This window comes from Oryctolagus cuniculus, chromosome 17 (genome assembly GCF_964237555.1).
Source record: "Oryctolagus cuniculus chromosome 17, mOryCun1.1, whole genome shotgun sequence".
Classification (NCBI taxonomy): Eukaryota; Metazoa; Chordata; class Mammalia; order Lagomorpha; family Leporidae; genus Oryctolagus; species Oryctolagus cuniculus.
Genome location: NC_091448.1, coordinates 28,768,236 through 28,794,522, shown reverse-complemented (window position 1 = coordinate 28,794,522; position 26,287 = coordinate 28,768,236). Strand labels below are relative to the sequence as shown.

The following is a 26,287-nucleotide window of genomic DNA, read 5'->3' as shown; positions in this document are numbered from 1 at the left end:
ATCTCTACATACAGATTATGATAATTACACTGAAACACATCTGAGACCACCTTCATTGCAATCTGCAAAGTTTCCCAACAGCACAGCACAATTGCTGTATTCAGTGACCATCCTTACACAATTTTACAGAACCTCCCTGATGGTGAAGTATGAACATATTTAGAAACATGATGTCCTCATTATTAGGCAAGCATAACACTAAGGAGCAGTGATTTTCTGATTTAAGCATATATCAGAATCATGGAGAGGAATCATTAAAACACAGATTGCTGAGCCTCACCTTCAAATCTACCAGTATGTCTGGAGCCTGAGATTTGTATTTCTAGTAACTTCACAGAGGATATTAATGAGATTGGCCAACATATTACACTTACAGACCCACTATCATGAAGAAATATCAAGTCGTGGTACAATGTGATGACAATTCCTCCTGTGTAACATACTTCATTACCAAGTTATGGTGATTGAAAGAAAAATTGCTTAAGCATGACCTAAATTTATTATAAAAAATCTTAAGATTCTATTGATGCTACTCAAATATAAAATATACAACACAAAAATCCAGATACTTATTTTTAGGTTTTACTTTTAATTTACAAATAGCCCTTATAGATTACTATTCATGTTTTCTCTTTAGTTTGGTGAGGAATAACTTGAAGCAATTAATTTTATTCAAGTTATTCCTCAATAATTGAGATGTTTGTATCTTCCTTTTTGATATTTTACTAAATTTTTTCTCTGACTCAGATCTTTCCAGGAGATCAAATGACATGCCCAAACACACACTACCTTCAGTGTTGTCACTGAAGTATAACACCTCACCCCTCACATCAAATTACATTCCCAATCCTTCCATTTCTACTGGGACTTTTAAATTTAGGTGATCTTACCAATTTTCATCCCACCTACCCAGCATTTCTCAGTTGCAGGCTGCAATGCATCTGACTGATTTTTTTTTATCTCTGGTTTATCCTGATTCTTATCAAATACATTTTATGAGTCTTACAGGACCTTTCTGAAGCATGAGGTCAACTATTTCACCTCTTTCTTCATAAGTATTTCTTTCTGCATTATTGGCTATTTTAAATGACACATAGGATAATTAAAAACTTTCAACATGGTTGAAAGTTGGGTAAAGCTGCACCTTGGAAAGCATCACGTATGAGCACAGGTTTGTGTCGGAGCAGCTCCACTTCTGATCCTGCTCTCTGTTAATGATCTGGGAAATGCAGTGGAAGATAACCCAACTGTTTGGGCTTCTACCACCCACATGGACAACACAGATGAAGCTCCTGGCTTTGGCTTGGCCCAGCCCTGGCTGTTGTGGCCATCTTGGGAAAGACGAAGCAGATACAAGATTCTCTCTCTCTCTCTCTCTCTCTCTCTCTCTCTTTCTCTTGAACTCTCAAACTCTTTCTTGAACTCTGACTTCCAAATAAGGAAATGAATCTTCAAAAAAAAAAAACTCAACAAAACATGAACTTAATATTAATAGTATATTTACAGATGATAGTTGCATAATATGTGCAAGGCTTAGTGCTAAGCTCTGGAGATAAGGTGTTGGAAAAAGATGCTGAGAGTTTCCTCATTGAGATAGAATGCAATGGAGAAGGGAGACACAAAGCAGATGATCATAAATGAATGACAGCTATCAACAGGGAGGATTAATGCTTTCAATATATGACTTAAATTCTCTATAGATACATATTTCTTCCTACCTTGTATATATTTCATGTGAGGCATATTAGATTAACTTCCTTTCCCTTAAAATGCATATTATTTCTTGCCTTTGTTTATAGCTCTACCTCCATCTGGTATGCTGTTTTTCTATTTCTCCCTTCTGAAATCCCACTCATGTTTTAAGACCCAATTCAAAAGTATTCCTTTTCCCACTAAGTCAGAATTGATTGCTCCATCTTCGGTACTCCTACAGCATATCGAATTTCAATTTGTATAGTGACTTACTTATCAGTCTCTCCCACTAGATGCATCCCAGGAGAGGGCAGAAACTGTGCCTGCCATCACCATCACAGCACCTACACAAAGCATAAATTTAAATCATGTTTGTTGAATAGATGAAAAATACAATTTAAACTCATTTTTCCTTGCCTTGCAAACAAAATAGCAGTTTGAAATTATATATTTCTTATTTTTTAAATCCACTGATATAGAGGAAAAGTAAGCCTTCTTTGCAAAACAAGTTAAAGAACTAAGGTTTGAAAAATATGCTCTCAATTACTCAATAATCAAAATCCTAAGTGATAGCTACTTCTCATTTTTGGTATAGGACATATTAATAAATATGCATTAAACTTTAATTTATATGTTACTAGGCTATACCTGCAACTGAGTTTGGTTTTGTTTCTCTGTAATACATCAGCCACCTAAACTGAAAGTTTCTGCATCTTAACCAGTGATTTAATACTCTCTCATCTAATGAAAAACCCCCAAGCTTTGTCAATCAAAGTTCTATAGCAGACATCAACGGAAAGGACGTACAAATTCTGGAAGATTGATCATAGAAAAAAACATGACTTTACAAAAATGACAAGGCTGTTAGCTAGATCTTCAGCTTAATCTATGTTTTACTAAAAGAAACAGTGTGATCTAAAAACCCATTAGTGCACTGAACATGTTAATTTCAGTGCCTGCCATGACTACAGCTGTTTCTAAGTAAAATAATCATCCTCAGTCCTTTATAGGAAGCTGTTTTTGGCATCCATGATGTGTGTGTGTGTTTAACCCATTACAATGCAACTGATTGGGATAGGAGATCTATCTACACCTTCTTGCAGGGCAAAACCTTCTAAACAAATATGGAAAAAAGTTATTAACTGATCCAATCAGGAGTTTGAAATAAGAAGCACAAAAGTTAACTTGAAAGTCAGCTTCAACAGAAAATAGTAGACAAAAGAGAAATCCTTAAGGCATATTAATAGTAAAACAGAAGAATAAAAAATCAAAGAATTCCTGCTGCTAGATTCCTAAAGCTGTCGTTTTATTAATGATTATATAGTCCAAATGGGCATTTTATTTTTAAACATAGGCTGGTGGAGCTATAATGTATATGTGGGAAAATTCTTTCTTTTCAGGTGCACAGTTCTATGAGTTTTCACAGTTGTATACCACCATATAAACACGAATATGATCAGGATATAGTATTTCCATCCGACCCAGAAGCAGGCTTGTTTATTTCCAGTGCTACCACTCTTCTTGAAGTCTGGCCAAATTGAGTCAAAGACATGAGAAATTTGAAGAATCCCCTCACATTCTTCCTATCTTTGTTCAAATGTAGTATCAGCAAAGTCATATGTTACAGAAAGCATGGGGCCACCAGAAGTTAGGAGAGAGCCGATGAAAGATTTTTTCCTGCAGTCTTTAGAGAGCACATGTCCATGCCTTACATCTTAATTTCAGACTTCTGGATTTAAGAACTCTGATAACATAAATTTCTGCTTTTAAAGTAATCCATTGTTCTGGTACTTTGTTATGGCAGCCCTAGGAAATTAATGCAAAAAAACACATAGTAGAAATAAGTTTAATAAAGAAAAAGAGAATAAAACTTAGCATTGGGTAATCTGAAAGAGTGCTACTCACGTTGCAGTTATTGAAGGAAAAGCTGGATGAATTTTATTTATTTTGTAGTCTGTTGCAGAACAATGTTTCTGTAAGATATAATGAAAATAAACATATTACCAAAAATGAAATAAAAAACACACAGTACAAGTTTCACTATTTGATTCAACTGGTGCAAAAATAAGCTATAATAATTTGTAAATTTTTATTATCAACCGTCATTCTCTTCATAGACTGGTTCTCACAGTTCATGACCTGGAATGGTCATATAATAACACAATCCTTATTGCAAACAATGTTTTTAGGGAAACCTTAGAGAAGTAAAATTCAGTTTTTTAATCAATAGATGAAAATTACTCTGCTTAAATTTTATTTTTCTTTTTTATACTTCCCTAGAAAACCTGGGAATACTTACATATGGCATCATATATCTGACTTTGTATATTTTGTAAACAGTATACTTTTGGTGAATATTAAGAACACTTGTAGCAAATGTTTAGTGGTGGGGACTATGTAGCAGCACAGTGATTAAGCAGCTGTGTGGTACACTCACATCACATATCAGAGTACAGATTGGAATCCCAGTTTTTCTGCTTTCATTCCTGCATTCTACCAACATGTACTCTTGGTAGAAATGGATGATGACTCAAGTGCTTGGGTCCCTTCCTGGCCTCCATGTGGGAGAATAACATGCAGTTCTGGGATCCTGGCTTGGCCTAGAGAAGCTGTTACAGACATTTTGGGATGAATCAACAAATAGAGAATCAATCTCTCTCTCTCTCTCTCTCTCTAGTCTTTCTCACTCTGCCTTTCAAATACATGATAATGAATCAAAATTATAAAAACATGTAGATGTATGAAAACACAAGAGACCCCAAGTTGAAAAAGCAATCTTTTTTTTTTTTTTTGGACAGGTAGAGTTACAGACAGTGAGAGAGAGAGACAGAGAGAAAGGTCTTCCTTTGCCGTTGGTTCACCCTCCAATGGCCGCCGCGGCCGGCGCGCTGCAGCCGGCGCACCCGCTGATCCGATGGCAGGAGCCAGGAGCCAGGTGCTTTTCCTGGTCTCCCATGGGGTGCAGGGCCCAAGCACCTGGGCCATCCTCCACTGCACTCCCTGGCCACAGCAGAGAGCTGGCCTGGAAGAGGGGCAACCGGGACAGAATCCGGTGCCCCGACCGGGACTAGAACCCGGTGTGCCGGTGCCGCTAGGCGGAGGATTAGCCTAGTGAGCCGCAGTGCCGGCCAAAGCAATCTTAAACTATAAAAAAAAACAAAGCCAGAGGTATCAAAATACCAGATTTTAAGACATATTACAGGGCACTTATAATCCAAACAGCCTTGTATTGACACAAAACCAGACATGGAATAGATTAGAAACCCCAGAAATTAATCCATGCATTTACAACCAACTAGTCCTTGACAAATGACCAAGTATCTCTTCCTGGAGAAAGGACAGTCTCTTCAACAAATTTCACTGGGAAAATTAGATCTCTGCATGCAGAAGTATGAAGCAAGACCCTAAATTATACCATATAAAAATCAACTCACAATAGATCAAAGATCTAAACTTAACACTTGAAACCATAAACTTACTAGAGGGAAACAGGAAAACTCAGTAATACACATGTGTAAGCAAAGACTTCTTATAAAGACCTGAGAAACACAGGCAGTAAAAGCAAAAATACACAAATGGACAACAGGAATCACTGTGCACTTACTCCCCATGTAGGCTCTCTGTCCTTAATGTGCTGTACATTGTGATTTAAGGCTATAACTAGTACTCAAACAGTATTTTTCACTTTGTGTTTCTATGTGGGTGCAAACTGTTGAAATCTTTACTTAATATAGGCTAAACTGATCTTCTGTATATAAAGAAAATTGAAAATGAATCTTGATGTGAATGGAAGGGGAGAGGGAGAGGGAAAGGGGAGGGTTGCGGGTGGGAGGGAAGTTATGGGGGGGAAGCCATTGTAATCCATAAGCTGTAATTTGGAAATTTATATTCATTAAATAAAAGTTAAAAAAAAATACAAATGGGATTATATAAAGCTAAGAAGCTTCTGCCCTGCAAAGGAAACACTCAATAAAGTGAAGAGGCAACCGACACAAAGGGAAAACATAATTACAAACTATACATCTGATAAAGGATTATTATTCAGATTATATAAGGAGCTCAAGAAACTCAACAACAACAAAACAAACAATCCTGTTTAGAAATGGGCTAAGGATACGAACAGGCAATTTTCCAAGGATGAAATACAAATGACCAATAGACACATTAAAAGATGCACAGGATCATGATCCATCAGGGAAATACAAATAAAAAACACAATGAAGTTTTATCTCACCTCAGTTAGATTCTTTATTAACCAAAAATCCAAAAGTAGCAAATATTGGTGAGGATGTGGAGAAAAGGGTACCCCAATATACTATTGGTGGGAGTGTAAACTTGTATAACCATTATAGAAGACAGTATGTACATTCAAAAGAAATCTGAAAATAGATCTACAATTTATTTCACTTGTTAGAACTTACCCAAAACCAATTAAATCAACATATGAAAGATTTATCTGTACCCCCATGTTTATAGCAGCTCAACTCACAATAGCTAAGATATGGAATAAACCCAGATGTTCACCAATTGATGACTAGAAAACGTGGTATATATACATGATGTAATATTACTCAGTCATAAAAAAGAATGAAATCCTGCCTTTCACAACAAAATAGATACAACTTTAATGAAATAAACCAGTCTCAAAGAGACAAATGTATTTTTTCTGATTTCTGATAACTATGATATGGCATATAGAAATATAATGTGGGTGAATGAATTTTCAAGTTGAGATTTGACTATTGTTTATAATCCTTGTCTATACTCCTGAGCAACAGTGATCTCTCTGCTACTACTTGTAAAATTCTTTATTGAGTAGAGGATTAAGCGTGTGATAATAACATAAATTGAAAGTATGCTATTACAAAAATTAAAAGAAAATTAAGAAAGGAAGGAGGGAGAGGGTAGTATTGAGGGAGGGAGGGTGGGAAGTATCATAATGTCTTAAAGCTACATATAATATATATATATGATTCCCTTTATATAAATAAATTTTTAAAAATTAAACCAGCCTGTGCTGCGGCTCACTAGGCTAATCCTCTGCCTGTGGTGCCGGCACCCTGGGGTTCTAGTCCTGGCTGGGGCACTGGATTCTGTCCCGGTTGCTCCTCTTCCAGTCCAGCTCTCTGCTGTGGCCCAGGAAGGCAGTGGAGGATGGCCCAATGCTTGGGCCCTGCACCGGTATGGGAGACCAGGAGGAAGCATCTGGTTCCTGGCTTTGGATTGGCGCAGTGTGCTGGCCACAATGCGCTGGCCGTGGTGGCCATTTGGGGGGTGAACCAATGGCAAAGGAAGACCTTTCTCTCTTTCTCTCTCCCTCTCTCTAACCCTGCCTGTCAAAAAAAAATAAAAAAAAATTAATAAACCATAACACTTTAAATTATAGGAATGATTACCGATCATACACAAGTGTAAAAAATATAGTATAAATTACTTTTAAAATGTGTAACAGTTACAATTAATCTTCTGCTCAAGTACTCTTGGGTCCCTTCTGATATTTCTTTGGGCTATGCCTGCAGCTTACATTTGCTTCTTAAAGGTCTGTAAAATATCTGTCTTCACAATTTTATTATATGGACACTGGAGCTACTTTTCTACAAATGGTGTGGGAGTCTATTTTATCCTCAGGTGCAGGTACTGAAGTAGGAAAGCCTTGCTCTTGTGCTTCCAGTAGGGCCTTAACTCTGGGTCCAGTTTAAACTCCAGAGCTTAGGAACTGGCTGACGCATGGGTTTGATAATCTCATATTGATGTTGTTGCTTTCCATTCTTGTCTTGTTTTCTCCACTTCCTTTCTGGTTTTACATGAAAGCACTTCTGCAATAAGCACTTGCATATGAATCTTCATATTAGGGCCTGCATTTGGAGAATGAGACTTAATAGAAAACAAAGTCACTTGGAATGAAGAAGACCATTAATGAAGTAGTTTTCTAGTTCTAATGTATTCTGACATTAATTTATTCAAATAAGTAAGCTGCTATGACTTGCTGTCAGGGGCTAATAGTGAAAAGATTTACCTAACCATGAATATTTTCAATGGAATTTGAATGCATGGAAATATAAGGGGAGTTTTATTTCTTAATAAACCTTGAGAGTGTTATTCAAGGTAAGATTTCTCTCAGGAGCAAAAGGTTAGCTTTGGTTTTAGAAGTATAATATAAACTAAATTAACGCATTTTAGTTAGCTATGGTGTGGCTCTTTTCACTGGAATTTTTACAGTTTTAACTGTAGCTAGCGTTCTTATGCATAGATATTTGCATTTATTAATTTGCATATATAAATTATTTATATACCATAAATTTAAATAAAGTGTATGTAATATATAAATACAATCAAGTATAGTTTTCAAACATTGAATGTGTGTGTGGGACTGGTGGGGGCAAATAATAATTATGAAGCAATTTCCCTTGGACTTATAGAGTCAAAGTAGATTACAATGGAGAATGGAGTAAAATCTAATATGATTTACGTGATCTGCAACCAATTTAACTTTTTAACTTTTTCTAACAGGAAGTTCAAGACTCCAATTGCAAATGTCTTATAGTTTTTACTTAATGTAGCCATAATAATATGAATTACTTCTGCCTCTACTCTTAAATGTGCTTATTTAGGAGCAAAAATGATTATATCCTGCTGTACTGCTGGTTATTCTAAAGCTCTGAACTCCTCCAAAAAGTTGAATAGGGACTTAAATTACCAGAACCTGCTATATCGATGCCTTCCATCATGAAATAAGACTTTGTGAAAAATGTATCAGACATTCAAATTGTTCTTAAAAGCATCTCTTATTTAAAAAGAAGCATTGGATGTAGGGACAATTATTTCATATAATATGAATACAAATTATATATATAAAACAATGAGAGACATTTATAATGTTATAATACATGATTCAGTTCCTTTCAACTATCTCCTAGAGAATGCTCTGTTACTCCTTCCTTATCATGGTACCTGCCATATGCTTTTGGTTAAAACACATATAAACTAGGTTCAAAGGCCAAATGCAGGCCTTATTTCTGGCATCCTGTATAAGCTTTGGAAAATCATTTAATATTTTCATCTCTTTCCTACTGCAAAAGAACATTTAAATGACATAAAGGCAAGTATATTACAAATGAAAAAAAAAAGAACTTTGATAGGCATGCTATAATCTACATAAGATAATCCTTTGACTGCTTTGTGGAATTTTTATGTAGAAAATGCTCACTAATCAAGCTTGGTTGATGATAGAACACTAAGGCTGGATGAGACCCCTGAAAGCCATTTAGCCAGACACCTTCTTTTCAGGTCATGACGATTGAGAGAAGTCATAGTCCATAAGATTTACAGACCATTAAAAGTCAAATGCACAGGAAAAATAAAGCATTTCTGTGACATCAGTACAAAATGTATTGACATAGTATTAGTTTTAAAAGAAAGCAAATATTTTGTGTGTACTGAACTTGATTCTGATATGTAGGTTACAAAATGCTCAAGCAATTCAACAATGAAGTTGCACAATAGCCAGCAAATAAAGGGAAGAAAACGCCTTAATACATTCTTACTCAACATCACTTGTTCCCCAAGCATTGAAAGAAAAACTGAGACAAATTCATTTAACAAAATTTACTTGCACAAGAAAAAGTTTCTAGAACTGGACAGTACCCAAGACCAAAAGCGGTCCCAATGTCCCCTGCCCCTACAACGTGACTGGATACTTTCACAATGATAAAGACAAGGAATGATGCAAAGAGATGAACTGATTTGCACAATTTGACAATTGTCAGATTTGTGTGTAATTGGTTAGCTGTCATCTGGGATGGCCTCAGTTGTCCACTGCTGGGACTTACAGAAGCTCACTTGCTTAGCTATAAGAGCATAACTTAGATCAAGCTACAACGTGCTTGCACTTCAAGCTAGGTTGTAGTTCATTACAAATAGAAGCCCCTTGCAGCCAACTTATCATTAAAGTGCAGAGTCTGGTCAATGTCAGTTTCTTCCAGTGTAATACAACTCTAGCATGACACAAGAGGAATAAACAGATAATGAGAATATCAATGTTAAAATCTAGAAACAGGGCATTTAGGCATGGTAAAATGATTAGGTTAGCAATGAATGTAAAGTTTAAGAAATATGTCAAATTGAAATTCACCCTATAATTTATATGACCATCTTGAGAAGATTATAAGAGAAATAGATGATGATCTTCAGAAAAAATTAACAGTTACATTTATAGATATGAGTAGCACTTTTTGTTGTTGTTGGCATTATTTGTCTCTGTGTTTTGTTTTATACTGAAATTATTACACAAATTAAAAGACATAAACATCTTAATACAGTAAGACCTCTGTATATGGGGTTCCACATTCAGTAACCATTGATCGTACACCAAAATATTCATAAAAAATTGCCTTTTCATTGAATATGTACACACTTTCATTTCTTGTCACTATCTCCTAAACAATACAGTATAACAACCATCACAGAGCATTGCACTATATTAGGTTTAAAAGTAACCTGGAAATGCTCTAACTTATACAAGAGATGTATGAGGTTATACCAACTTACAGCAGGATCTTGAACATCTTGGGATTGGTGTGTGCACGGGTCCTGAAACCAAGTGCCCACAGATATGAAAGGAGGACCGTAACCACCTCAGCTTCTTGATACGCTCAGATTTTCCACAGTGTAATGAGCAGCAGCGGCATTCATCCAAGCCTGTGGAGTCTTCCTTCTCCCATTCTCCGTGTCGCTATAAACTTCCGTACTATTCTAATTATTCTTGGTAGCTCTGGCAACTTGTCGTTCTGACATCAGGTACAAGTGTGCACTCTTGTACAGGATAGTAAATGTCCACACATTCATGGGTATTTTACAAGAGCTAGGCCTGAGGCTTTTCTGAACTCCTATTTATTCCCTTAACTATAGAATGTTAAAAATAAATGTCTAATGAGCAAAATTATAAAGCTGTCTTCCTAGAAATTTCAGGCCGCATTCAGGCCGCATTTTCCATTTGAGAAACTAACTCCAGGAGAGGAATAAATAAATCCTTTCAACCTGAGGCAGGAAGCACAATGCCTCACTGACATGAGCAGAGGTAAACATGATAATCTCTTCCCCTTCCTAAAAGAAAGCCATAATCTTCTAAAGTTCAGAAAACATTTAAATCAATTTTCTAAAGACTGAGTTTTATTCAGGCAAATGCCACAAAAGAGAAATGTGGAAACTTAATAGTGCATGTCTTTTTAAAAAGGATGGTTGTAGTAGAGGGAATGGCTGATCAGGGAATGCCCCCAGGGTAATGGGACAGGTGACATGCTTGGCAGGTGAAATCTGCACTATTTACTTCAGTGTCACAGCAAAGTAAGTCACCTGACGGGCTCAGTGTTTAGAGAAACGACACTCTCCCTGCACACTTCTGGGAAAGTAGATCTTTCCCAATTTATTTTGGTTTTCCAAGCAAGAGTATGCATTTCTTCTTCTAGATCCAAACTTTATTTTTATGTCTTTATTCTCCTGCATGGAAAAGAGGAAAAGCCCAATAACAGAGCCATCATCTGTTTTAAAGTGTTGAGTAAAACATCGTCTAAAAAGAACCTAAATCAGTGCCTCAGCAGTTAAAAGTCAAAGCTATACCAGCTTGGGTTTGGAATATAGCTAAACTTTCTATATTTCTTACATTGTTAATCTTCAAGTGCCACATTCATTTGTCATGATTTGTGATATTACATTCATTTTCTCTCCTATTCTAGTTTTTATGGTTTCAACATAGTGAAATATAAAATACCCAGAATTGCAATACTGAAATTATTTTACACATTGGCATCTTGAAGAAACGAGGTAGGGATGCAGGCTTTGTGAAGCTGGACAGCCTGCCTTTTCCTCTAAACAGTTTTTCTTTCATACCACTTTAGTCTGTGTCCTGGAAGATTTTGGGCTATGCAATACCCTGTAGTATCGATAACAAAGCTATTTACTATTGCTAAGACTTAAAAGACTTAAGATGTCACACCTAGGTAAACCAAAGGATATTATAGACTGCTAGCAGGGTAAGCTAGTAAAGAAAAGAGGATGAGCCAAAACTGATGAACAGAATTGGCTATAGATCTTCATTTAAAAAAAAAAAACTAATCACACACATTAAAATGTTCAGGGAGCAAATGTCAGTTCTACCCCAAATCAATAATTGTATTTAATATTGTGGATAAGATGAAGTTGAGGTTACAGAAAGGTAGCATTAGATATAACAACAATGGGTACAAGTGTTGTGGCATGGTCGGTTAAGCCATTGTCTGCAGCACTGGAATCCCATGTGGGCACCAGTTTGAGTGCCAGCAGCTCCACTTCCCGTACAGCTCCCTGCTAATGCACCTGGGAAAGCAGTGGAGGCTGTGCCTCTGCACCAATGGGGGTGACCCAGAAGAAGTTCCTGGCCCCTGGCTTTGGCCTGGATCAACCCTGAGCCATTTGGAGACTAAACCAGAGGATGGAAGACCTCTTTCTCTCTCCCTCTCTCCTGCACCCGCCCCTCGTAACTCTACCTTTCAAATGAATAAAATAAATCTTAAACAGCAAAGATGACAATATCATATTATGGCAGCTGCTCCAAATCACCTATAGCTTGAAGCCTAATAAGTTGTTGAGGAAACTGGTACCTATTTCCAAGTGACAAGGTATTAGCAAGAGCCAGACAGACTCTAATTTCCAATGTTTTATTTAAGTATGTTAAGAATCAAGCCAGGGGTTATTTCCATGTCACTCAGACCTATATAAAATAATAATATAAGTGGATTTGACTTCATTTCAAGATAGAGTTCATTGTTTTGGGATGATTGAATGAACTGTTCAGATAAAGCCATCATTAGAAAGTGTAGGATAAGGCATATCCTTGAGTCAAACTTGTAAGCAAATCTAAGGCAAGACATGAAGGAGGAGTATCATGGGACAAAGTAAAAGTATAAATTCATGGTGAAGTGACAAATAAAATGGAAAGAGAATATTGAGTAAATCAGGAAAGTGGATGCAGGGGTGGCCAAAAAAAAAAAAATACCTCAAGACGCACAGCATTAACAATTGGTCTAAGAGTTAAAGGGATCACACAAACAAGACTAGTGTCTGCTAATACTAACTGATAGAATAAAAAAGGGAGAGAACGATCCAACATGGGAAGTGGGATACACAGCAGACACATAGAATGGCAGATGTCCTAAATAGCACTCTGGCCTCAGAATCAGCCCTTAAGGCATTCAGATCTGGCTGAAGAGCCCATGAGAGTATTTTAGGCATGGAAAGCCAAGACACTCTGGCAAGAAAAAAAAAGAGGACCTAAATGAAAATCTCTGTGAGTGAGATCCCAGTAGAAAGAACGGGCCATCAAAGAAGGAGGTACCTTTCTCTGAAGGGAGGAGAGAACTTCCACTTTGATTATGACCTTGTCTAAGTAAGATCAAAGTCAGCGAACTCAAGAGGCTTCCATAGCCTTGGAAACTCATGACTAGAGCCTAGCGAGATTTCTGATACCATAAACAAGAGTGTCAAATTAAGTCAACAACAGGAGTCACTGTGTACTTACTCCTCATGTGGGATCTCTGTTGAGATATCATAAGTGTAACTGATTAATTTATGAGATCCTTTTCCCTCTTAGGAAGAGATAATGAGTTTGATGTGGTATTGTATCAGCTAAATTGCCCGGGTGGGTAGGTGGTTGGGACCTTCATCCAGGAGCTGAAGATATAAGCCAAGTTGAGGTGTCTAGAGATGAAGGTTGTGCCACGATGAGTAAATATGAATTGGTTCAAGTAATATACTAAGACTAACAACACTCAATAATTTGAGGAGGTTTACTAACTATCCAGATTTAAAAACAGCAGTATAAAGTAAATGAATATTTCTCATGTGTCCTAGCTTACAGAGCACTTTTGTTATTTCCTATTTAGATAATTCAATCATTTCTGTTTTACTAGCTAGGGACAGGGCTATGTAATTAAAAAGTGCACCCTGTTTTTTTTTTAATAATAATAGATAGGTAGGTAGATAGATGGATGGGTCAATCATTCAATTATCTCCTATTTGTTGTATATCTGTTAATATTTGATACCAGGGGAGGCATTTTGTAGGTCGAGTTATTGCAGGGAGTATTAGAATGTTTTTTCAGTGCTTATTGAAAATTAGTAAACATTAGGCAAAGTCCAGTTTCCAAAAGAAGAAAATATATATACTCATTTACACTCACAATAAAAAAAAAAAAAAACTCTACTGAAGTGGGAGCAAAGTTTACATGTTTAGCTTTCATTCCTTGTAATGTCAACATAATCTATTTCAGGTAGTGAGCTGTTCTAGTGATGGCTAATGACATTAGAATAAAGAAGGCTTTGGGAAAATGTTGCAGTGAGACTGTAGCTTAAGTAATACATCATCAATACATGTTCCTTTTGTGCACCAGTCTCCTGACTCCAGCTTCATATAACCCACTTACACTGCAGTGAGCTAGTAGCACACACCACATTTGTAAGGGGCAGAGGTGAGAATTGCAGTTATGATAACAAAATCTAGCGTTTTAAAGCAAGTACCACTTGGTTTACAGTGTAAGGAGACAACCGCCTAGATGCTGCTTAACTGTTGTAAACAGGAGAGCATCTGCAATTATCTGGAAAATAGAGTGGGTTGTTTGAATGTCAAGGAAATGTTGCTTTTCGGAGAGGTTAATTGAAAGGGAAATGTGTAATAAAAAAAGCTAAGTGACCTTGCTGCCCCCGAAGTTTTGCCTGGTGAACTGACATGACGGGGACGCTCAGCCGACTTTCTAGATGTGACACAACATTTAACTGGTCTAATTCACTGGAGCTGTGAGATTTTTACTGTCTTGCTTGTCTCTGTTTGCAATGCTTTCCCAAGAGGAGTAGGACCTGTAGGAGGCAGCTCTGCCCATCCTCAGGTACAACCCTGGTTTATCCTAATAGGACAGAAAAAATGAGATCATATAGTACAATGAAAAATGGCACTTCATAGGCTTATTGTTGGGATAAATGTGGTAATATGAAAAAAATCATGTTTGGTGTGTAGTGTCACACATTGTTAAAAATCAGTATTTTTTTATGCTCACTTGTCAATTTTTTAAATTTAAAATAGGCCTTAAATCCTCATCAGCAGCACATGATATCTCTGCTGAGATTGGGATTACTCAGATAAGGAAATCTCTGTATTTGCATAATAGCAACTTATAACTCAAGAAAAAGATCAACTGGAAATCCCACATAACATGCAATCTCTGGGATATAAAATGATTTATACATTTCCAAAAGTTTCTGGAAGTCAGGAATAATTATGCAATGGAAGCACGAACAACTCAGTACAATTTAATTCATAGCATCTTTCTTAAGGAGACTGTTCAATTTGTACACTCTGTTGCAAATTGATCCTTATTCAGGGAAAAATCATTTTATAGCAGGTTTTTCTGAGAAATCTAACACAGGCAGAAGCTACAGAGAATCTACAGAACATACCAACACTGAAAAACAACACTTTATCTTCCAGATGCCATTTCTGAGCCTGGGATTTTTGGGAAACATTCAGTGGGGATTCAGGCCCATGCTGCCAATGTTTTCCATATCTTTCAACTGAGGGTAAGAAAATTAAATTTGGAGGTACTACAGACCATTTTAGTATCATCCTGCATATGATTTGAAAAATGGTGACATTTGCAAAAAGAAAAACTCAAATTCTAACTCTAAATAAAATCATGATCTCACATTGAAATATACAAGTAGTAAACTGAAGCAAGGCATGGATTCATCCATTGCTTCTCCAGTTGTGCTCCCTGGAATGTCACTCACTGATCTGAAAAGTGACATAAAACTAGAGTAAGTAGGGAAATTAAGTGAGCACATAGATATTTGTAGAGAAATCCTGGCACTGCCATGACATTCACAATAGTACTGGTTTATGATACATTGGAATTTTTTTTTTTTTTTTTAATGAAAACCTTTGGGCCAGCATTGTGGCATAGCAGGTCAAGCCACTGTCTGCAAGGCCAGCAATGCCATCATCCATTAACTGCCACAAATTTGAGTCCCATCTGATTCAGCTTCTGATTCAGCTCCCTGATAATGGTCAGGGGAAAGCACTAGAGGATGGTCCAAATATCTGGGCCCCTGCCACCCATGTGAGACACTCAGATGAAACTTCTGGCTCCTTGCTTTGGCCTGGCTCAGCACTGGCTGTTGTGGCTATCTAGGGAATGAACCAGTGGATGGAAGATCTCTCTCTACCTCTCTCTCTCTCTACTTCTTTCAAAACAAAATAAAAATAAAATCTTAAAAATTATAAAATTTAGGCCGGTGCCACGGCTCAATAGGCTAACCCTTCGCCTGCGGCGCTGGCACCTGGGGGTTCTAATCCCGGTCGAGGCGCCAGATTCTGTCCCGGTTGCCGCTCTTCCAGTCCAGCTCTCTGCTGTGGCCCGAGAGTGCAGTGGAGGATGGCCCAAGTGCTTGGGCCCTGCACCTGCATGGGAGACCAGGAGAAGCACCTGGCTCCTAGCTTCAGATCAGCATGGTGCACTGGCCACAGCAGCCATTGGGGGATAAACCAATGGAAAAGGAAGACCTTTCTCTCTGTCTCTCTCTCTCTCACTGGCCACTCTGCCTGTCAAAAAAAAATTTTAAATTTAAAACAAATGAAAATATAATAATAGGAAACTAATAGCTATAAGTGAATAACAGGAACAAAGTCTAAGCTAAGACCCTGAATACTAACGAGGATTCACAGTTGACCTTTCAAAGGCTTGCAGATGTCTATGAGAATGTGGGGCTACCACGATGGCCAGACATCATACATCCATATCTATTTCTTGGCTTAAAATTGATGCTGAATTATGGAAATTGTGGCATAGTTAAGAACCATGATTTTTTATTTATAATTAAGAAAAGTCTTCAGGAAGAAAAACTATTAGTATGATATATAAATCACCAACGTGTTTCCTTATTGCTCTTCATTTTAATTTATAAACAACACTATCATCATACTAATGAAATTCAGAAAAAAAGTCCCTAAATCTCTTTCATAAAAGATTATATAAAATCACATGTGCTATAAACATGGTTAATGAAATAAGAACCTTTAACTTCTAGTCTTTGTTCCTTCCTAAGATAAGTTAGGTGAAACTGACAAAGTAAAATAGCATTTATAGGAACCTCTATTTCTAGAGCTCACTAGCATGAAACACCTAGTTAAAATGTGTTAAAATGTATTTAGGAGCATGACTAGCAGGTCTACCCAAATTTCAATAATGAAAATATATTTCAATGCCAATTGTTTCTTGGTTAAAAAGGACTACTTGACACAGCATAACAGTATGCATTTTTGCACAGTTCCAACAATAACTTTTTTATGAAATGCATGGCTACACATTATTATGTGTCCTTTTATTGTCTTAGGCCACTGTAATAGATAATCGTTGTTTTCTGTAATGAGCAAAGCTGCTAATCAATAGTTAGCTACCTGCATACAAAGCTAAAAATCTTCAATAGTTCTATATTAGGACCTAGAGGCAAATATGACATTGTTTCTATTGTTGAAAGATGCTCATAAAAACACAGAAATGTGATAAGCATTTTAGTTTTATTGTTCTTAGTTATTTAATATCTGTCTACCAAAGTTTCAAAGTTCATTGAATTGAATTATTTCAGAGTAAATAAAGTGTATAAATTCAGAGATAGGAAATCTATTTTAGCTTCCTGTAAATAACTGCTCTTGGTGAAGACACCCTTCCTATTTGTGCTGTGATAACTCAGATGAAAATAGTTTCCATGAAGTTGATCAAATCTTATCTCCTTTAGTCTGGACAGGGAAACTTTTAACAATTCAAGTACATCTATAAATTTAAAAGAAAGGAAGAATGGAACTGTTATGTTAGTAAGAGAGTCACAGGCAGCTTTTCACATCCTTTACTCTCCCTCATCTTACAATTTTAATGTTGAACAGAATATTTTAAAATTCCTTAAATAAAGGAAAATAGTTTTAATCATTTTTAAATGCACAGGTATTTTTCCATTCACTCATTCATTCATTCATCTGAGAGGCAACAACCTCTCACCTACTGATTCACCTCACAAATATGCACAATGACAGTGCAGCAGTGAAGCTAGGAGCTGGGAGGTCAACCCGGGTCTCTGGCATGGATGGCAGTAGCCCGAACACTGCCCCCATCACCACTGCTTCCAGCATAGGCATCAATAGGAAGCTGGGACCATAGTTCAGATCTGGTTACTTAACTCAGGCACTCTGATACTGCACATAGGCCTTCTAACCATAGTATTCAACATTGAACCCAAAGCCTGCCCAATTTTAAGCAGTTTGTTGCTTCCAAACCCATATTATAAATAAATGAACTGCACAGTGAAGTTCGACAAAATTTTAACCACTATTTCACATAAAGACTGATTTTTTAAAACTTGCTTCCTCTCCTTTAATTTGTAAACGTTCAAATGTAAAGTTCAAAGGATTATAAATGAAGAATTATAACATCAGTACTTTACCTAGATTTACTAATTATTTGTATTCTCTTTCTTCTTTCCACACATATACATACACATGTGAATGCAGATTTAGATATGTGCTTTATGAGAGGTTTTGAAAAAGTTCATGAAAAACATTTTTATGTAAAAATGTACATGGATTGTTAACATAATTTTTATTTATATAAGATGAACAAATTTCACATATTTCACATATGCAAATTAGGGGCATAATATTTCCTGTCTTCCCTCCTTCCCACCCACACTCCCATCCTACCTCCTTCTTCCTTTCTTATTTTTTCTTTAAACTTTTACGGTGACATATTTTCAGTTTACAATTGTAAGCTTAAATATCCACTGAGTAAAGAATTTGACAAATATAAAGAAGAAATAAAAAAAACAGAAAACAAAAAACACTGTTCCTCAATAGTATAGACAATGACCATAAATAATAATTGAATCTTAAAATGTCAGTGTCTCTCATATATATTTTTGTTACCACAGCTCAAGGAAAACATATGGTATCTGTCTTTGAGACTGGCTTTTTTCACTAAGTATAATTATCTCCAGTTGCATAATTTTGTTTCAAAAGGCAGGATTTCTCTTATGGCATAGAGGTATTCCACAGTATATATTTACCACATTTTCTTTATCCAGTCACTACATGATGGACATCTGGGCTAACTGCATATCTTAGCCATGTGAATTGAGCTTGAATAAACATGGGGTAACAGATCAGTCTTTCATATACTGATTTCACTTAGTTTGGGTAAATTCCAAGGAGTAGGATGGCTGGGTAAAATTGTAGATCTATTTTTATATTTCTGGGAATCTCCTATCTGTCTTCCAATATGGCTGTACTAGTTTACATTCCCACAAACAGTGGATTAGTGTAGCTTTTCCTCCACACACCTTTGCCAATGTTTATTTGCTGATTTTTGTATGAGAGTCATTCTAACTGAGGTGAGGTGAAATCTCATTGTGATTTTGATTTCCATGGTGGTTAGTGATCCTGAGCATTTTTTCATGTCTCTTTTGTCCATTTGAATATCATCCTTTGAAAAATGTGTTCAAATCCTTTGCCCATATCTTAACTGTTGTTGAGTTTCTTGAGCACTTTATAGATCTAGGATATTATAGTCTCTTGGAAGAGACTGTCCTTTCTCCAGGGACTGACTTTAGCTCCTTTGTCAAAGTTTAGTTGGTTGTAGATGTGTAAATTGATTTCTCAGTATCCTATTCTGTTCCATTGGTCCACATGTCTATTTTTGTGCCAGAATCAGGCTATTTTGATTATAACTGCTCTGTAGTATGTCTGCTCTGTAGTAGGTCTTGAAATTTACTATTGTGATGTTGCCTCCAGCTTTTGCTGTTATTGTTGTTTAAGATTGCTTTAAATATACAGGTTCTCTTGTGATTCCACATGAATTTTAGCATTGTTTCTTCTAGATTGAGAAGAATGTTGTTGCCATTTTGGTAGGATCACATTGAATTTGTAAATTGCTTTGGGTAGTACGGACATTTTGATGATATTAATTCTTCCCATCCATGGACATGGAAGATTATTCCATTTTTGTCTGCTTTTAAGCTCTTTCTTTAATGTTTTGTGATTTTCATTGTAGAGTTTTTTCACTTCCTTCGTCAAATTTATTCCAAGACATTTACCTTTTTTGTGGTTATGGTGAATTGCACAGACCTTACAATTCTTTCTCAGTCATGACATTGTCTGTGTATACAAAGGCTAATTTTTGTTTGTTGATTTTTATATCCTGCAACTTTATCAAACCCTCTTATGTGTTCCAATAGTGTCTTTTGGAGGCTTTTGGGTTCCCCTATTATGAGATCATGTCATCTGCAAACAGGGGTAATAAAACTTCTGCATTTCCAATTTATATCCCATTGATTTCCTTTTCTTTTCTAATGTCTCTTGCTAAAACTTTCAGAATTATATTGAATAGCAATCATGAAAGCTGACATTCTTGTCTGGTTCCTGATTCATGAAAATATTTTTAGCTTTTCCCCATTCAATATGATGCTGGATGTGAGTTTGTCACATATTGCCATGATTTTGTTAAGGAGCGTTAATTCTATACCCAATTTGTTTAAGGATTTTATCATGAGAAGATGTTGTATTTTATCAAATGCTTTATTTGCATCTATGGAGATAATCACATGATTTTATTCTTCAATTTGTTAATGTGGTGCATCACATTTATTCATTTATATATGTTGAACCATCTCTGCATACTAGGGTTAATCGTACTTGGTCCAGGTAAATGATCTTTCTGGCATGTTATTGGATTCAACTGGCTAGTATTTTTTTTTTTTGAGGATTTTTACATCTATGTTTATCAATGATATTAGTCTATAGTTCTCTTTCTCTGTTTTATCATTTTCTGGTTTGGGGATTAAGGTGATACTGATCTCATAAAGGCGTTTAGGAGGATTCAATCCATTTCAATTGTTTTGAATAGGTGGGAAGATGGGAATTAGTTTTGAAAAGTCTGGTATAATTCAGAAGTGGCCATCTGGTCCTGGGCTTTTCTTTGTTGGCAGGGTCTTTATTACTGATTCAATCTCTATCATGGTTATTGGCTTATTAAGGTCCTCTAAGCTTTTATCACACAATTTTAATAGATTGTATTTGTTCAGAAATCTATTCATTTCCTCCAGATTTGCTAATTTTTAGCATATAGCTATTTGTAGAAATTCCTGATGATTCTTTTTTTTTTTTTTTTTTTTTGACAGGCAGAGTAGACAGTGAGAGAGAGAGACAGAGAGAAAGGTCTTCCTTTGCCGTTGGTTCACCCTCCAATGGCCGCCGCGGCCGGCGCGCTGCAGCCGGCGCACCGCGCTGATCCGATGGCAGGAGCCAGGAGCCAGGTGCTTTTCCTGGTCTCCCATGGGGTGCAGGGCCCAAGCACCTGGGCCATCCTCCACTGCATTCCCTGGCCACAGCAGAGGGCTGGCCTGGAAGAGGGGCAACCGGGACAGAATCCGGTGCCCCGACCGGGACTAGAACCCGGTGTGCCGGCGCCGCAAGGCGGAGGATTAGCCTAGTGAGCCGCGGCGCCGGCTTGATGATTCTTTTTATTTCTGTGGAATCCATTGTAACATATCCTTTTTCATCTCTGATTTTATTAATTTGGGTTTTCTCCTTTTTTTTTGGCTAGTTGAGCCAATGGTGTATCAATTTTGTTTATTTTTTTCAAAAACCAGTTCTTCATTTTACTGATCCTTTGTATCTTTTTTGTCTCAATTTTATTTCTTCTTTCTTTTAGTTCTTTCCTCCTACTAAACTTTTGTTTTTGTGGGTCCTGGAGATGCATTTTTAGATCACATATTTGATGTCTTTCCAATTTCTTAATGTAGGCACTGATTGCTATAAAATTCCCTCTTAACACTGCTTTTGTTCCATCTTAAATGTGATTTTTTTTGATTTCTTCTATGACCCATTCTTCATTCAGGAGCATGTTTTCCAGTCTCCACATATTTGCCTATTTTCTGGAGTTTCTTTAAGTTGTTAATTACCAGCTTCATGCCACTGTGGTCAAAAAAGATACACAGTATGACTTCATTTTTTTAATTCATTGAGACTTGCATTATGGCCTAGCGCATGGTCTATCACAGAGAAATTTCTCTGTACTTATGAAAATAATGTGTATGCTTCAGCTATAGGAAGAAATATTCTGTAGATATCAACTAGGTCCATTTGGTCCATAATATAGATTAGCACTGCTGTGTCTTTGTTGATTTTTTGTCTAGTTGATCTCTCCATTCATAAAAGTGGGTTTTGAAATCTCCATTGTTGCATTGGAGTCTATATCTCATTTTGGTCTATTAACATTGCTTTTAAATATTCATGTACTCCGGTATTAGGTGTATATATATATATATATATATATATATATAAACATTTATTATAGTCACATCTTCCTATTGAATTGATACCTTAATCATTACATAATACCCTTCTTGTTGTATACTTTTTGTGTTAAAGTCTATTTTGTCTTATATTATGATAGCTACTCCTCTTTTTTGCTTTCCATTAGCATGGAATATCTTTTCCCATCCTTTCACTTTCTGTCTGTGTATATTTTTGTTGGTGAGGTACATTTCTTCTAGGAAGCAAATATGGGTCTTGTTTTTTAATCACTCAGCCAGTCTGTATCTTTTAATTAGAGAATTTAGGCCAATTACATTCAAGATTAATATTGATAAGTAACAACTTAACCCTGCCATTTTTCCATAAATATTCCTACTGTTTGCTTTGGGTTTCCTTTGTACTTGTACTAGGAGGTTTTTACACCTTCATATTCATTCATAATGATGACTATCATTTTCTGTTTCTGTGTGTAGCACTTTCTTAAGACTCATTTGTAAGACTAGACAAGTGGTGACAAATTCTTTTAATTTCTGTTTGTTTTGGAAGGTCTTTATTTCACTTTAATTTATAAATGAGAGCTTTTCTTGGTATAGTATTGTGGTTTGACAGCTTCTTTCTTTTAGGAGTTGGGCTATGTAACTACATTCTCTCCTAAAAATTTCTGTACCATCGCTCACAAAATACATACAATGAACCTACTCCTCAGCTCATGTGAAACATATATGTTACATGCCAGACTCTGCTGGCATTGTAAGTTGGTCTGAACTAAAGAATATCTTCTTTCCTTTCAATTGTAATTTGCAGATTTTAGGAATATGGATGAAAAGTTAATTGCCAAGTTTTTTAAAAAAGTATTAACGTTTTCATGGTTGAAACATCTAAGATAAGAAGCCATGAAGAAGGGGAATCACATGCTGTACTTATCATTTTAGTAATAGTACATTAATGAGTTATGAGAGGAAACTCATATTTTACATGTAACATCTTATTAGAAACTCCTGAATCCTGGCTTCAATTTTGACAGCTCTGGCCACTGTAGACATTTGGGAAGTGAACCAGCACATGGAAGATCTTTGTGTCTCTGCCTTTTGAATAAATTAATAAATCTTTAGTAAAATAAAATAAAATGCTGGTGTCTGGTATTCTAGTGCAGAAATTGATAACACCGCCATGCTTTACTGTTACCCTTTTGCTACACAGGAAATGCTTGAGAACTTTAGTATACTATCTGTAACTGTTTTAACTGTTTTCTCACTTTTAGTTACTACTATGTATCTCACAGTATATGTTGATTGGATGACACATAGTACATGAAAAATCTAAATGTGGAAATAGGAATATAATTGGCACTCAGAAATTATCTTCACCTGTTTGTAGGCAAGGCACTTCCACAGTGTTTGTGGTTGAATGTCATGAAAACTATTTTGGATTGCAAAGCATGTAAGGGTTACATGAGAAAAATGTCTAAACCTTTCACTGTTGTTAGACCAAAGAATTATTTACATTCACTGGAAAGATAGCATCAGGACATCTGTCTGGAATAAAATGAACAAATATATTCACTATCTAGTGCCCACCATGAGAGAAGCAGTTGTTTTGAATAAGCATCAGGTGGACAAATAGCATGTGTAAATCTGCCATTGACCCATGGACTTTACCAAATTCAAAACTGGAGTCTGGAAGAAGGGAAAATAGTCTGATTCAACGAGAAAATGATAAGGGATAAATGCTATGGCACCAGCCAAAGAAAACCAACCTGTCTGTGAATATTGTAAATTAAATGCTGTCACATTATAGTGTGATCAAACCGGTGTTGTTTTCACACTATTGATTAAAGGTATGGTTTATTCCAAGACATGTGCAGGAATGTCTACTGCATCACAGATTCTATGAATCAAGTATGAGATGCAGATGCTAAGAGATATGTTTCCATTTAGTATACATATTTTTAAAATCGTTTGCTCCATTACAAGTAATCCATAATAATAACCTGCTTGTCAATGCTTTGTTTTTATTTTAAAACAAAAAATAATATATTTTGGATTTAAAATATGTAATATAAGGGGCCAGCATTGTGGCACAACGGGTAAAGCTTCTGCCTACAATACAGCTTGCCAAAGCAGTGCAATGTTTCCAGTCCCTGCTTATAGGCCCGGGAAAGCAGAAGATTGTCCAGGTGCTTGGGCCTCTGCTACCCACATGGGAAAACTGAATGGAGTTCTAGGCTCCTGATTTTAGCCTGGCCCATCTGCGGCTCTTATGGTCATTTCGGGGAAATGAAGCAGCTGATAGAAGATCTCTGTCTCTCAACGCTGCTTTTGTGATGAATAATTTTGTACAAAAAGAACATATAATATCAGTTTTTTAATAAATACACATAACATATACTTTAGTTTAAGAGTTGGCAAATTTTTATCTGGCAGACTAAATTCTACCTGTAGCTCAGTTTTGTAAATATACTGTAACACAGACATGGTCATTTTTTATACTGTCTACACTTTATTCCACAATGACCAACAGAGAATGAAGGAGAGATTCAAGGACAACAGGGAAGGAAATAAATGACTTAGTGGCCAAGTTCTTCTCAAAATAACATGACTGTAAAAAGTATGTGCAGGAAACTCATTTCTTATAATCAATCTGGAGATGAATTTGGTTTTGGTTATAAGCATAAAAAGAGGACATTTTTTGAACAGGCTATCAGGATCAGGGTGATTCTATTGAGTTCTCAGATACAGAGATCAACTGGTTCAACTGACTCAGCAAACAGAAATAAGGTTTGACAAAGAACATTGTTTTTAACACTAGCGTGGATTGGACAAAATTAAGACAAAGGCTGACCCAGTACCCTGAGATTAAACATGCCTGTGTTATGTATTATTCCAATAAAGATGATTTTTTTCTAAGCAAAACACAGACACATTTCAAATCTAATCACAAAAGATAATTTCCTTGAACTTTATTTGGCCCTCTCTATTATTATGTCAGTGAAAGGAAACACTAAACACAAAGACCAAAAATAGTCTAGAGGATAAGCACGTACATGACTCTGAGTTAACCAACACAGGAGCGTGGATGCTCTTGCACCTGCGCATGATATTTGCTTTGTCCTGATTATTTGAAATTGCCACCGTTCCTTCTTGTCCTGTCAGATATTAAAAACCTAAACCAGATCTAAGTTATTTTCTGTTTGCAGGAGTTTGAAAAGTTTTATATCAAGAAATCTAAGATTCATCTTAATACAAAGGCTCTCAAAAGAAATACAGGAGAGGCCAGTGCCACGGCTCACTAGGCTAATCCTCCACCTGCAGTGCCGGTACCCCAGGTTCTAGTCCCGGTTGGGGCACTGGATTCTGTCCAGGTTACTCCTCTTCGAGTCCAGCTCTCTGCTGTGGAGGATGGCCCAAGTGCTTGGGACCTGCGCCCGTATGGGAGACCAGGAGGAGGCACCTGGCTCCTGGCTTTGGATCAGAGCAGCGCCAGCCGTAGTGGCCATTTGGGGGTGAACCAATGGAAAGAAGACCTTTCTCTCTGTCTCTCTCTCACTGTCTAATTCTGCCTGTCAAAAAAAAAAATTACAGGAGAAAACCCAGATGAAGGGTCATATACAAGGGACCAGTGTTCAAAATCCACCAAAATATTTCTGCAAGATATTCAAACTGAATGGCTTTTCAATGACTGAGGAAAAAAAATTAAAAAGAAGCAGCAATATTTCATGGCACATTAAAATTCTGTCATGCTTAAATTTTAGGATCTGTAATTTAAAATTTTACCTATTAATTAGCTATTGTCTGTGGCAGCCATCATGCCACAACACCAGAGTTGAGTGATTCTGGCAAACTGTATCATCACAAATCTGAAAATATGTATTATTTGGTCTTTTACAGGAAAAAAAATTGCTGGTCCCTGGCTTAGAATTTTATCTTAATTATGATAAATAATCTTCCAAATCCAAGCTCCTCAAACAGCTTCAACAGTCATTCTAAAATTTGTTTTGCACAATAAATGGCATTTGCTTCCTGGAGATCAAGCACTAAAGCAAGTATTTAAGATTTAAGAATCTGTCCTCATCAGTATCAGTAATGTAGCATAGTGGGTTTCACTGCCACTTACATCCTATACTGGAGGGCTTAGTTCAAGTCCTGGCTGCTCCACTTTCAATTCTGGCTTACTGCTAATGCACTTGAGAGGCAACAGATAGTGACTCAGGTAGTTG

At 36.5% G+C, this 26,287-nt stretch overlaps 1 long non-coding RNA gene across 1 annotated transcript in view; it reads right to left on the bottom strand.

The window, feature by feature from the left end:
- Positions 1-26,287, bottom strand: part of LOC127484469 (uncharacterized) — a 91,055-nt gene that overhangs the window by 47,870 nt on the left and 16,898 nt on the right. Inside the window, exons 2-3 of the long non-coding RNA XR_007911496.2 lie at positions 3,598-3,665; positions 1,966-2,036 (exon numbers count right to left, since the gene is read on the bottom strand). This is a non-coding gene — a long non-coding RNA (uncharacterized lncRNA). The remainder of the gene's footprint in view (positions 1-1,965; positions 2,037-3,597; positions 3,666-26,287) is intronic.